Source organism: Hordeum vulgare, chromosome 6H, assembly GCF_904849725.1.
Source record: "Hordeum vulgare subsp. vulgare chromosome 6H, MorexV3_pseudomolecules_assembly, whole genome shotgun sequence".
NCBI classification, from domain to species: Eukaryota; Viridiplantae; Streptophyta; class Magnoliopsida; order Poales; family Poaceae; genus Hordeum; species Hordeum vulgare.
Genome location: NC_058523.1, coordinates 391,875,549 through 391,891,238, shown reverse-complemented (window position 1 = coordinate 391,891,238; position 15,690 = coordinate 391,875,549).

Here is a 15,690-nt window from a genome sequence, read left to right as displayed (position 1 = left end):
GCGGTGCCCTGAGCTTCGCCCGTCGCCGGGAACCAGCGCCCTCGACCGGCGTCGCCCCTGAGCCCGAGCCTCCTTGTGCCCTCCTCCCGGTGCGCCGCCGCCCTGCACGCCATGGGGCTCGTCGCCGTTAGCAGTGGCAGGTGCATGCTGCTCGCTGTTGCTGCTGCATGTTGCTGTGCCTGTCGCTTGCCGCTGAGGCTGTGTGCTGTGTCGCTGTCACCTGTCGTTGCTGCCTGCCGATTGCTGCCGAGTTGGTGCTGGCCTGTTGTGCTTGCCTGCTATGTGTTTGTTGCCGTTGTGGCCGTTGCCTGCCTGATGATGCTGTCGTGCCTGCTTGCTGTTGCCGTAGTTGCTGTGCCCGCGGTAGTTGTTGCCGCTGTAGCTCTTGCCGTGCCTAATGCGGCTTGCGTATTGCTGCTGCTGGTAGGTGCTTGTGCATGTTGTTGCTCTTCCTGCTGGCTATTTGCTGCTGCCGTAGGTGTTGCTGAGATGTAGGTTGCTAGCTGCATTTGCTTGTTGTTGTTGTTGTTGCGTGCCTTGCTAGTTGCGTTGCCGAAGCAGCTACTGATGGATGTTTGGCATGCTTGTTGTAGATGCTGTAGATGCTGCTGCTTGTAGTTTGCTACTAGGTTGATAGTTGATGTTGCCTGCTAGCTACTGTGTCTGCATAGCTTGCTGCTAGATAGCTAGTTGCTGTAGATGCTATTGCTTGCTTGCGTGTTGCTCTTGCCCGTGCTGTTGTAGATTGCTGTTGCTAGCTTGTGGTGCCGCTTGCCATTGCCGCGTGCACCATTCCCGCCTGCCGTGGGTCGACGACGAGCTCGCCGAGCACCACGTCGTCCTCGACGACCCCTGGAACGTGTTCGACTACCGACGGCGAAGACCCGTGGACCGACGGAAGCGAATGACTACCGTCGACGAGACCGGAGTACCACGACTTCCACGACGTCCGCTACAACCCGATCCCCTCCGATTCGCACGCGTCGAAGGTATACCGATGGAACGTGTCCTGAACCGTACGCATGTGTTGTATGAGATGTGTGTATGTATGCGTCGTATGTTGCCCATTGCACGTTGTCTCTTTCGTCGCGCCCTCCACACATGGGAACCCGGTAACCGGATCACCCCATTCTTTATTTAGCGTACCCGCACACGCATCCTATATGTTGGCACGATATCTCGACGAGTTATCGGGATAGGAACGTTGCCGTGCCATCGTTTCCGTCTTGCCGCCATAGTTCCCTTTCGCTCGCCGTGGCGAGACATGTTTCTTTCTCTCCTTGCCCGTGTTGTTGTGACTCGCATGCATGACACATTCATGGCATGATATATTGTGTTGCATGTTTCTTGTGCCGTAGCTCCGATCCATGTTTCGCGTGTTACCCGACTAGGATGTCAGGTAGGATCATCGCTCACCCCTTGCCATGTTAACTATAATTTAATATTGTCGAGTAAATAATTGGGAGTGATTTAAATAATTAAACGTGGGGTTTCATCGATATGCAACTCGTTGCATATCGAGCTTCACTTAATGTGTAGTGTTTGCGTGAGGTGAAATGCCATGCCATCCCTTGCATTTTGAACTGATCATGCATCATAGTAGGTTGTGCATCATGTTTTGCATCGTGTGGTGAATATTGTGTTGATGTTTGTTTTCGTTTTGTTCCTTCTCGATAGAGTTCCGCAAGCGTGTCGGAATGTGAGGACCCGTTCGACTACGTTGGTTCGCCGACCTCACGGAGTTGTTCTTCTTCCAAGCGGGATCTCAGGCAAGATGACCATTTCCCCAGATACCATTACTATCATTGCCATGCTAGTTTTATCGCTTCTATTGATTATGTCACGTTGCCTACCACATGTTAAATATCATCCTCTCAACAATGCCATGAAAACCTTCAACCTGTTCGACCTAGCAAACCACTGATTGGCTATGTTACCGCTTGTTTAACCTGTGTTAGCGTTGCTAGTTGTAGGTGCAGTTGCTTCCATGTGATAACTTGGGTTCCTTGTTATATCACCATATTTAAATGCTATTTAATTTAATGCACCTATATACTTGGTAAAAGTTGGAAGGCTCGGCCTTTCTACCCCGGTGTTTTGGTCCACCTTTGCCCCCTTAGTTTCGGCTACCGGTGTTATGTTCTATAATTGAGCGCTCCTAACACGATCGGGGTTGTTATGGGGACCCCCTTGATAATTTGTTTTAGATTAAAGATGGTCTGGCAAGGCCCAACATTGGTACTATTTGCCCAACATAATAATTCTGTTAAACTGAAATGCATAGGGAGTTAGCGCTACCCGAGGAGTAATTCTACATAATACAGGGGGGCCATTGCTGATGGTGCTGGTCCAAAACTAGAGCCGTTTGCGGGGCCAACCCGGGGCAACTCGGGAGATTTCTATCACGCCACCGTACGCTATGCTTATCCGTCGTGTCCTGAGAACGAGATACGCGGCTCCTATCGGGATCGTCGACACGCCGGGCGGCCTTGCTGGATTAGTTTTACCTTTGACGAGATATCTTGTGCATCGGGATTCTGGTGATGCTTTGGGTAATCTCAGAGTTGAGGTTTTCCACTAGGGAATCCGACGAGGTCGCGAGCTTCGTGATTAAGGATTTCTATGTGGCTTGTGGTAATTTGTGATGGACTAGTTGGAGCACCCCTGCAGGGTTAAATCTTTCAGAAAGCCGTGCCCGCGGTTATGTGGCAATGTGGAAACTTTGTTTAACACTAGTTCTAGATAACTTGAAGTTAACTTAATTAAAATATGCCAACTGTGTGCGTAACCGTGACTGTCTCTTTCGTGAGTTCTTTCTCCGATCAAGGACACGGTGGGGTTATGTCTGACGTAGGTACGTGTTCAGGATCATTCATTTGATCATCAGTAGTTTACATCTGTTATGCGTAGTTCTTCCATCTCTTATTTCTTCTACTCGTAAGTTTAGACACCAAATATATGCTTAGCCGTAGCTGCAACCTCACCACTTAACCATGCCTCACCCATTAAGCTTTGCTACTCTTGATACCTTTGGAAATGAGATTATTGAGTCCCCTATGGCTCACAGATTACTACAACACGAGCTGCAGGTACAGGTAAAGGTTACTTGACGCGAGCGCGTTGATTGTTCATTTGGAGTTGCTTCTTCTTCTTCTTCTTCTTCGATCTAGGATGGGTTCCAGGCCGGTAGCCTGGGATAGCAAGGATGGACGTCGTTCTTCTTTTCTCGTTTGTTTTCGTCCGTAGTCGGACCCTGCTCTTCTTCATGATGATTATGTATTGTACTGTTGTGACTCTGATGTAGCTTGTGGCGAGTATAAGCCAATTCTATATATATATATATATCTTCTTTTCAGTACATGTACTTGTAACGATATCCATTCTTGCGACACGACGAGATGCGCTTCTATCCCTGGCGAGGCCTTCGTGCCAAATTGAGGATAGGGTCGCATCTTGGGCGTGACACATATATTGGCGACAACATAATAGGTTCAGATCTGAAATCATGGCACTTGGGCCCTAGTGACAAGCATTAAGCATGACAAAGTAGTAGCAACATCAATCTCAGAACATAGTGGATACTAGGGATCAATCCCCATCAAAACTAACTCGATTACATGATAGATCTCATCCAACCCATCACCGTCCAGCAAGCCTACGATGAGATTACTCAAGAACGGTGAAGAGCATTATGGAATTGGCGATGAAGGAAGGCTGGTAATGATGATGGCAACGATGTCCCCTCTCCGGAGCCCAGAACAGACTCCAGATCTGCTCTCTAGAGGAAGAACATGAGGTGGCGGCGCCTCCGTATCGTAAATCACGATGAACTCTTCTCTTTGATTTTTTTCCGGACGAAAGGGACTAAATAGAGCTGGGATTGGAGGCGGTGGAGCTTCGTGGGCCCCACAAGCCTGCCAGACGCGACCAGGTGGGCGCCTTGTGGGCTTGTGGGCTCTCAGCTCCACCCCTCCGGTTGATTCTTGCACCAGTATTTTTTATATATTCCACAAAAAATCCCCGTAAATTTCCAGGTCATTTCGAGAACTTTTATTTCTACACAAAAACAACACCTTGGCAACTCTGCTGAAAACAACGTTAGTCCGGGTTAGTTCCATTCAAATCATGCAAATTAGAGTCCAAAACAAGGGCAATGGAGTTTGGAAAAGTAGATACGACGGAGACGTATCAACTCCCTCAAGCTTAAAACCTTGCTTGTCCTCAAGCAATTCAGTTGACAAACTGAAAGAGACAAAAGAAAAACTTTTACGAATTGTGTTTGATCTTGTTGTTGCAACTATGTCTAACTGATATCCAGAATTTCAGCAAGATCACAACCTAACCACATAAGCAAATGTCATCCAGATCTCACGGTAGACTCGTATCAATGGCATAATCAACTAGCGAGCAAATAATAATAAGTTTGAAACGTCAACACTTCAATCAAAACAATCATGAAGCAGTACGAACAGATGGTATCTCGCTAGCACTTTCTAAGACCGCAAAACATAAATGCAGAGCACTTTCAAAGACCAAGGGCAGGCTAAACATTGTAATTCATGGCAAAGAAGATCTAGTCACAGTGTCACGCCCAAGATGCGACCCTATCGTCAATTTGGCACGACGGCCTCGTCAGGGATAGAAGCACATCTCGTCGTGTCAAAGAATGGATATCGTTACAAGTACATGTACTGAAAAGAAGATATATATATATATATAGAGTTGGCTTACACTCGCCACAAGCTACATCAGAGTCACATCAGTATATTACATATTCATCAAGAGTAAGAGCAGGGTCCGACTACGGATGAAAACAAACGACAAAATAAGAACGACGTCCATCCTTGCTATCCCAAGCTGCCGGCATGGAACCCATCCTAGATCGATGAAGAAGAAGAAGAAGAAGAAGCAACTCCAAATGAACAATCAACGCGCTCGCGTCAAGTAACCTTTACATGTACCTGCAACTGGTGTTGTAGTAATCTATGCGCCACAAGGGACTCAGCAATCTCATTTCCAAAGGTATCAAGACTAGCAAAGCTTAATGGGTGAGACATGGTTAAGTGGTGAGGTTGCAGCAGCGACTAAGCATATATGAGGTGGTTAACTTACGAGTACAAGAAATAAGAGGGGGAAGATCTACGCATAACGGACGTGACTACTGATGATCAAATGAATGATCCTCAACACCTACCTACGTCAGACATAACCCCACCGTGTCCTCGATCGGAGAACGAACTCCCAAAAGAGACAGTCACGGTTACGCACACAGTTGGCATGTTTTAATTAAGTTAACTTCAAGTTATCTAGAACCAGTGTTAAACAAAGTTTCCACATTGCCACATAACCGCGGGCACGGCTTTCCGAAAAGATTTAACCCTGCAGGGGTGCTCCAACTAGTCCATCACAAATTACCACAAGTCGCATAGTAATCCTCAATCACGAAACTCGCGATCTCGTCGGATTCCCTAGTGGAAAACCTCAACTCTGAGATTACCCAAAGCATCACCGGAATCCTGATGCACAAGATATCTCGTCAAAGGTAAAATTAATCCAGCAAGGCCGCCCGGCGTGTCGACGATCCCGATAGGAGCCGCGTATCTCGTTCTCAGGACACGACGGATAAGCACAGCGTACGGTGGCCTGATAGAAATCTCCCGAGTTGCCCCGGGTTGGCCCCGCAAACGGCTCTAGTTTTGGACCAGCACCAACAGCACCGGGCCCCCTGTATTATGTGAAATTACTCCTCGGGTTCATGACGCCCTATGGTTTCAGTATTAACAAGTTATTATGTTGGGAAAATGTAGTACCAATGTTGGGCCTTGCCGGACCAGCTTTAATCTAAAACGAATTATCAAGGGGTCCCCGTAACAACCCCGATCGTGTTAGAAGCGCTCGTTTATGGAACATAACAACGGTAGCTGAAACTAAGGGGGCAAAGGTGGAACAAAACACTAGGCTAGAAAGGTCGAGCCTTCCACCTTTTACCAAGTATAGGTGCATTAAATTAAATAGCATTTAAATAGGGTGATATAACAAGGAACCCATGTTGTCACTTGGAAGCAACTACACCTGCAACTAGCAACGCTAACAACATGGTTAAGCAAGCAGTAACATAGCCAATCAATGGTTTGCTAGGTCGAACAGGTTGAAGGTTATCATGGCATGATTGAGAGGCTGATATTTAACATGTGGTAGGCAACAAGACATAATCGATAGAAGCGATAAAACTAGCATGGCAGTGATAGTAATGCTATGTGGGGAAATGGTCATCTTTCCTGAGATCCCGCTTGGAAGAAGAATGACTCCACGAAGCAGACGAACCGACGTAGTCGTACGGGTCCTCACATCCGACACGCTTGCGGATCTCTATCGAGATGGAGCAAACCAGAAACAAGCATCAACACAGATATTCATCACACGATGCACAACACATATGATGCATCAACGGACTAATGCAAGGCATGACAATCACAACAATCAAACACTACACATTAAGTGAAGCTCGATATGCAACGAGTTGCATATCGACGAAACTCCACGTTGAATTATTTAGTTCACTCTCGTTAATTTACACGGCAATATTTAAAATGTTGTTAACATGGCAAGGGGTGAAGCACAAATTAAACTACCTATCTAGGAATTTTAAATGAGACCGGAAACGACATATAGCATCTCCGAAATGACCCCACGTGTTAAATCTTAATTCTGTCCAGATTTGTCCTAATCACATTTTAGGTTTGTTAAACGCTAAAACTAAGTGGTTCACGTGATTCTACTTGTCATTCTGGTTACATATATGGCACAACTCCAACGGAGCTACCGTTAATTAACTATGACCTAATCTGTTTCTTAACACTTCGGCACACAAACCGATGCAAACAACACGCTAACAGCCTTGAACATGCATGAGAGTTGGAAATTTTTAATCTACGCGAAATTGTAGTCAAGTTTCATATAGCACTTGTTTCGATCCGGTGCGCGGTTAAATTATAAGAATTTTACAAAAAAAAGGTATTTGAATCTGCCCAAAATAAAACAAAATGGTTTTGCTAGGATTTGAACCTCAAATCTCTCGGATGAAAACTGCTGGTGCTAGCCAGTGGGCTACAGCCGTGTTGTTGACAATGTATAGAGTTCATTGGGAAGAACTAGGTAACAACACAGTGCAGACATGAAGCTAAATAAAAGTAACCGGTGCCATAAAAATGTGTTGCCCATGGGACTCGAACCAGAGACGTGGTTAGATGGCTCAACGCCAAGCCACTAAGCTAGATGTGTGTTAGTGCTGGATTTGGGCGCAGCGCAGACATGAATGTGTACACACCGGATGTCTAAAATAGAGAAACAACAAAGGACAAAAAATTGCAAGCACTCGGATTTGATCCCACGATCTCTTGATGGAAATCGGTGGAGCTAGCCACCTCGGTTACTAAGGTGTACATGTAAAAAACATAGCAGCTACTTGAAATAACCTCAACATGCGAGAGTGGAACTAAAAGAGACATGCATGTTTCAGATTCAGAGGTAACTTCCTTACAGAGGCAACAACCTGACGGAGGCTAGCGTGGGGCTGGCTCGACTCAGAGGCGGCCATGGCAACGGGCGGCGCTACGGTGGACGTGGTGCGCGGAGGAGGTGGGGATGGGTCGCAGAGGGCCAGGGCGGCCGATTCCGGCCGCAGCTGAGGGGTCCCGGGCCGGCGAGCCGGACCTTGAGTCCACGGCGGACAAGGGGCTCTGGTGCTCCTGTTCAGAGAAAAAGAGAGAGATCAGAGAAAAACGAGTTACGAGAGGGGGAGGCGACGAGATCTTATCCGCGGGAGGTCATGGCGGTCTGGGTAGGAGAGGTCGCGAGCCGGCGCAGCTGGAGGTGGCTGGGGCGAGCTCGGGCACACCATGGATGTCACCTGCAGAAAAATAAACAAGGAACAGAGGTGTTTGAGAGAGGGAGAGCAGCGGGGGAACAGAGCAGGGGAGAGAGATGCGACCGGGACGTGCGCAGCTCCGGCGGCGCCGTCCTTCGGCAAGGTCCTGGAGGTCCACACGCACGGAGTCGGGGGCGGGCGGATCCGGCCATGGGGAACTCCCGCGGGCGGGCGGCTGCAAAGATTGGTGCCCATGGCGAGCTCGAGGCCATGGCCATGGTGGTCTCGAATCTCCCTACAGAAAACGAGAGGAAGGGAGAGATGAGAAGCGGGGAAGGAAACCGAAGGAAGGAGGAGGAAGGGAGCAGGGAGAGGGCCGGCCTGGTCGGGACACATGGGGAGAGGCTCCATGAAACACCAGTGTTGGGGCTGCATGAGGCTGGTCGGGAGGTAGAGCTCGAGGACGAGGTGTGACTGTGGGAGGCTCGACGGGGATTGGCACGGGGTGATTTGGATCGGAGGTGTGGGTGCCTAGTTGATTCGGTGGGGAAAATGAGAAAGGCAATGGCGGCGGCGACTGATAGATGGATGGGACAAACGGAGGGGAATTCCTAGAATTTAGGGTTGGGTCTATATTAGGCATGGGAGGGCTATCTATACATACGAAACATGCTAGGTTAGCTATTTGCTCTGTTTTCGGGCCGTTGGATAGTGTTCTGACGGCTCCGATCGAAGCGGGTTGGCTTGGTGGGTTGGTTGGGCCGTGTAGACTGGGTGTTAGGGTAAGACAAGAAGGAAATGGTGCGACCCGGCAACAATATATAAAACCCCGAAAAACGTCCAACGATAACCCGAAGACGGTGCCGCTACGGTCGCCCGTTCGGGTACCAAACGGACTCCGATTGCGACGAAACTTGACACACGGCCTAGCTATATTAAAATAAGACCGCACGTCAAATCTTAACCCAACCAGAGAAAGTTTTACGCACACTTTTAAAACAGGGTTTCGACAATGCCCCGGGCGCGTGCGAGTGCGGTCGGACTCAGAACGGACAACGTCGAGAACCGGCAACTACTAACGGATGCAAGTTTTGAAAACGGGCGGCAACGGGATGCCGATGCAATGCTGATGATGCGCATGATGCGATGATGATGCAAGAAAATAACACAAACACACGACGAAAACAGAAAAAAAGGGGAATCTTCTCGAACGTCGGCATCGGGCTGTCACACACAGTCATACTCAATATTGGTCAAAAGCAAAGCATAAAAATGGCAGAGGTGCTCTCTAATTGGTGCATTGATAAGAAGAGGATGACTCAACAGGAACATAAATAGATAGGCCCTTCGCAGAGGGAAGCATTGATTTGCAGAGGTGCCAGAGCTCAAGCTTTTAAAACAAAGACAATAATTTTGGGTGGCATTCTTTGATTGTCAACGCATTGGCCAAGAGTTTTCACCATTTTCCACGCTACACATGCTATAGGCGGTTCCCAAACAGAAAAGTAAAGTTTTGACTCCCCCACCACCGATCAATCACACTCCACGACTAGCCGAATACTCCGGTGTCATCCATACCAACATCAATCCAGGGGGAGTTTTGTTTGCAATTATCTTTTCGATTTGAGCATGGAACTGGGCATTCCAATTACCAACCCGTTTCTCGTGAATGACAGTGAATAAACACATATCGAGGATAACATGCCTAGCATGGAAGATACTGATCGCCCCTAGTCACCACATGAGCGGTTCGGGCCTTCAAAATAGATTATTTCTTGAAGATTTAGAGAGTGGCACATGCAAATTTACTTGGAAAGTCAGGTAGATACCACATATAGGTAGGTATGGTGGACTCATATGGAACAACTTTGGGTTTATGGAAGTGGATGCACAAGCAGTATTCCTGCTTAGTACAAGTGAAGGCTAGCAAAAGACTGGGAAGCGACCAACTAGAGAGAGACAACACTCATCAAAATGCATTGAGATTAACCAACATTGAGTGCAAGCATGAGTAGGACATAAATCACCATGAACATGAATATCATAGAGGCTATGTTGATTTTGTTTCAACTACATGCGTGAACATGTGCCAAGTCAAGCCACTTGAATCATTCAAAGGAGGATACCATCCTATCATACTACATCATAGTCATCTCAAAATTAATATCGGCATCCAAGACAAACTATTATAAGCTCCTAGCTAATTAAGCATGGCATCAGAAACTATGATCTCTAAGTTGTCATTGCAAACATGTTTCTCTCACAACAAAGCTGAATCAGGAACGATGAGCTAGTCATATTTACAAAAACAAAATAGATCGAGTTCATACCAGCTTTTCCAGGCTCAGTCACTTCATCACATATCGTCATTATTGCCTTTCACTTGCACGACCGAATGATGTGCACAATAATAAGAGTGCTCGTGCATTGGACTAAGCTGGAATCTGCAGGCAAACACAAAGGAGAAGACAAAGTAATATGGCTCTTTGACATATAAACAGATATGCATGCGAGAGCCACTAAACATTGTAACCATGGTCTTCTACCTTGACCCAAAGAAAAAGAAAACTATTTACACGGGAAAGCTCCCAACAAGCAAAAGAAGAACAAGAAATCTTTTTGGGTTTTTTCAAACTAGACAAACACACGAGAAGAAAGCAAGAAAAAGAAAATAAACTACCATGGATGATACAGTGGCAAAGTGTGAACACCGACTAACAAAGTGAAAGTGTAAGGAAGAATATAAAGTTGGTGAGAAACACGTACTCCCCCAAGCTTAGGCTTTTGCCTAAGTTGGTCTACTCCCATGGCTGGTCCAGGCGATACCCAAAATTATAATGGGGGTTGTACGGGAGCATGGCAGCCACTGCCTGAATAGCTGCCTCACGGAGGCGAACAACCTTTGCCTCCCTCTCATACTCCTCTGCCTCTCCTCTGGTTATGTAATATCTCCGTTTTACCTGAAAGTCAAAGAAGGCAGGAGCAGGAAGGGTAATATGGAAAACACGATGTCGGTTAAATATTAACCGGTATAGGAGGGATTCATTATCCCTCTCAAGGAACTGATAGCGTGTCATAGCGGCGCGATCAAGGAAAGCTGTATGGAGCGGGGGATCTCCTTCGCGGATAGGCCCTCCAAGAAAATTTGCTACGCGAGTAGCATAGATCCCACCAAAGAAATCCCCTTCATTAGCATTATTATTCAGCCTCCTTGCTATTATAGCTCCCGTGTTGAAACTTCTATCACCCGTTACTGCGCTCTTAAGAATACTAAGTTCAAGTGCGCAGAGGTGACAATGATCAATCTTGCCGTTAACGCACCTACCTATGAAGAGGGCAAAGTAATGCAAGGCAGGAAAATTAATGCTCCCCATGGTAGCCTGCGTAATATCTCTAGTTTCTCCGATAGTAATACCAGAGAAAAAAAATCTCTAATCGAAGATTTAGGAGGATCATTGAGACTACCCCAAACAGGTATCTTGCAAATTCTATTGAAATCCTCTAAATCCAAGGTATACGATTTGTCATAGAGATCAAATAGTACATATGTGTCACGGCCAGCTGAAAATTTGAATCTACGAACAAAAGAGGTAGTGAGAGTAACATACTGTTCACATTTATCGAAGATGAATTCTTCAAGTCCAACATTGTGAACAAGTGTATCAAACTCGTCTTTGAAACCTGCCGCAATCATGAATTCATCAGAAGGCCATTCACATGGTTGTACCTGTGTGTTCCTCTGTTGGTAAGGATCGGGCTCCCTAATCGCGAGACAGGGACCCTTCTTGCTTGAGGAACCACCATGATAGTTTCTCCTGGACATCTTCCTTTTCTGAAATTTTCAGTGACTCAAAGGAAAAGTGAACAAGGCTCAACTAAACTCGTAGAAACTACTCCCACAAGTGCCTAGAAGCCATATCATGCATCAAAACTACTTGAGACCAGCTAAAATTAGCATGCAAAGCTCAAGAACAGGGTCACCAAGGCAGCAAAAATACGCGATGTATAAGGCACTAGAGCAAAAACTAATTGGACCAATGGAGGAGTCACATACCAAGGAGCAATTTCCCCAAAACAGTTTGGTGGATGGTGCTTTGCACAAGGAGATCGAAAATCGCAGCAAGAAGAGCAAGAACACGGGTTTGAGCTGTGAAACAATTTTTTTATGGAGGTAGGAGAAGCAGATGGGAGCTAGAATAAGTGGAGGGGGTACACGTGGGCCCCACAAGCCTGGTAGGTGCAATCAGGGGGGTGCCCTCGCCTCCAGGGCTTGTGGCCCACTGGTGTAGCCCCCTGACTAGCTCTCCGTCTCAGTATTTTTCAAAAAATTCTAGAAAATATCATACTTGATTTTCACGGCATTTGGGGAACTTTTATTTTTGGGGTACTTTTCTACGGGACGCAAAAACATAAAACAGGGACAACTAAACTAAATCTATCATTTTTCTTCTAAGCAACCGAAGGTGAAAGCTTGGAACAAAGGTTTGTGACTCGTCGATTCATCCATCCCATGGTCATCGAAAGAAATCCGTCAATGAGGTTGATCAAGTCTCCTTGACAAACTTTTTCAAATCGCAAAAGGAAACGGAGAATTTTCGAATAGTCACTAGGTTACCTCAATGGGGATGTGAATATCCCCAACAAGCAAATCATACTTCATCTTGACAGGAGGTATAGGGCATTCAAAGCTCCCAATAAGAATCGATGAAGTTTTTTCGATAGCATTGACACAATGTACTCGATATTGTTTCTTCGGAAAGTGCACCGTATGCTCATTACCGTTGACATGGAAAGTGATATTGCCTTTGTTGCAACAATAACAGCCCTTGCGGTGTTTAAAAAGGGTCTTCCAAGGATCACCGCCATGGCATCATCCTCGGGAATATCCAGGATAACAAAGTCCGTCAAGATAGTAACGTTTGCAACCACAACAGGCACATCCTCGCAAATATCGATAGGGAAAGCAGTTGATTTGTCGGCCATTTGCAGAGAGATTTCAGTGGGTGTCAAGTTATCCAGTTCAAGTCTACGATAAAGAGAGAGAGGCATAACACTAACACCGGCTCCAAGGTCGCATAAAGCAGTTCTAACGTAGTTGCCTTTAATGGAGCAAGGTATAGTGGGCACTCCGGGATCACCTAGTTTCTTAGGAGTTCCACCCTTGAAGGTGTAATTAGCGAGCATGGTGGAAAACTCAAGCTCAGGTATCCTCCTCTTATTAGTCACAATATCCTTCATGTACTTACCATACGGAGACATTTTGAGCATATCTGTCAAACACATTTGCAGAAAGACAGGTCTAATCATTTCAACAAAGTGCTCAAAATCCTCATCATCCTTTTTCTTGGATAGTTTGGGAGGAAAGGGCATGGGTTTCTGAACCCATGGTTTCCTTTCTTTACCATGCTTGCTAGCAGCGAAGTCATTCTTATCGTATCTCTTATTCTTAGGCTGTGGGTTATCAAGATCAACAGGTTCAATCTCCACATCCTTATCGTTGCTAGGTTGAGCATCAACATGAACATCACTATTGATATTATCATTAGGCTCATGCTCATCGCCAGATTGTGTTTTAGCATCAAAGACAGAGACATCGTTTGGATTCTCAGGTGTAACAGGAACAGGGTTGCTAGCGTGCAAGTTCCTATCATCTTTCTTCTTCTTTCTAGGATGACTAGGTGCATCAGTGCTAACTCCTTGAGAATCTTGTTCAATTCTCTTAGGATGACCCTCACGATACAAAGGTTCCTCGGTCATTCTACCGCCTCTAGTGACGACTCTGACAAAATTGTCGTTCAACTCATTGAGCAAGTCATTATGGGCCTTAAGTACTTGTTCTACCCGAGTAGTAACCATAGAAGCATGTTTACTCACAAGCTTAAGATCATTGACATTTATGTCCACACAAGCACTTAAATGACTAAGCATACGAGCATTCTTTTCCAATTGTGTGCTAACATAATCATTGAAACTTTGTTGTTTGGCAACAAAATTATCAAATTCATCCAAGCATAAGCTAGCAAGTTTATCAAAAGGAATATCACTCTCATCGAATCTACGAAGAGAATTTACTTCTACTACCTGTGTCGGGTTATCAAGACCATAGATCTCTTCTATAGGTGGTAGATTTTTGACATCTTCAGATTTAATGCCTTTCTCTTTCATAGATTTCTTAGCTTCTTGCATATTTTCAGGACTGAGGAATAGGATACCTCTTTTCTTAGTAGTTGGCTTCGGAGGTGGTTCGGGAATAGTATAAGCATTCTCATTGCACAAGATATTATTCAATAGGATCTCAGCTTGTTCTACGGTTCGTTCCCTAAAAACACAACAAGCACAACTATCTAGGTGGTCTCTAGAAGCATCGGTAAGTCCATTATAGAAGATATCAAATATTTCATTCTTCTCAAGAGGGTGATCAGGCAAAGCATTCAGCAGCTGGACGAGCCTCCCCCAAGCTTGTGGGAGACTCTCTTCTTCAATTTGAGCAAAGTTGTATATTTCCTGCAAGGCAGCTTGCTTCTTATGGGCAGGGAAATATTTGTCAAAGTAGTAGTAGATCATATCCTGGGGGCTACGCACACAATCAGGAGCAAGAGAAGTGAACCAAGTCTTAGCATCATCCTTTAGCGAGAAAGGAAACAACTTAAGTATATAGTAGCGGAGGATCTTTTCCTCACTCGTGAATAGGGTGGCTATATCGTGCAGTTTGGTAAGACGTGCTACAACCGTTTCTGACTCATAACCGTGAAAAGGATCAAATTCGACCAAAGTGATTAACTCAGGGTCGACAGAGAATTCATAATCCTTATCGGTCGCAAAGATAGGCGCAGTGGCAAACTTCAGGTCGTATTTCATCCTAGCTTTCAAAGATTTTTCTTTCCACTTGCGCAGTAGTTTCTCAACATCATAGCTATCCTTACAAGCAAGAAAGTCCTCAGCTATCACTCCCTCCATAACATAACCCTCAGGCATATCAAGCAATTCATATCTAGGAGAGCTAGTTCTAACAAGCAAAATAGCAGGTTCTACTTCAATAGTATCAGTAGTTTCAGAAGTATCATCACATCTAGTAGCAACTCTAGCAATTTGTGCATCAAGGAATGTACCTAGTGGCAAAGCAGTATCAAGCATAGCATCATCACAAGCAACATGGATAGCAGAAGTAGCATCATCAAGCACAGGCGACACATCAAGATTTCTAGCAGGAGGTGGTGTCACAAACTTACTCATAACTGAGGGTGAATCAAGTGGAGAGCTAGATGGCAGTTCCTTACTTGTCCTCGTAGTTGAGGGAAAGACTTTAGTTCTTGGATCTTTTGTATTCCTCATAGTGATTGTAAGTGCATCTAGTGCCCCTTAGTGATTTTGGTGGTTTGAAGACTTATAGGTTAAGTATCTAATGTGTTTATGAGTGTACACAGGATCTATAAGTCATTGAGGAGTTTGATATATTTGAAGATTATCGACCCCTAAAAATGGATGTCTTCAGTTCAAGAAATTGGTCTGAAGCTGAAGAAATGAATCGCGAGGAATCTGCGATGAAATTGATATTCCTCATGAAGATACTGATATTGAGAAGTCCGGTGGTTCTTGAAGAAATTCATTCTGAAGAATTTGAAGCGTGAAGATTTACACTTTCTGTTTTACTTTCTTCGCATTTGAGTAATAGGAACACCGTACTGTTAAAGGGGGTCGAAGTTACACTATGGAATGGATTTCCTCATGATGCTCAACCCAAGCCTAATCCTACCAAAAGCCTCAAGTGAGGAATATCAGTGACATGAGGACTCTCACAGTTGAGAGTTCCGACCGTTTCGATA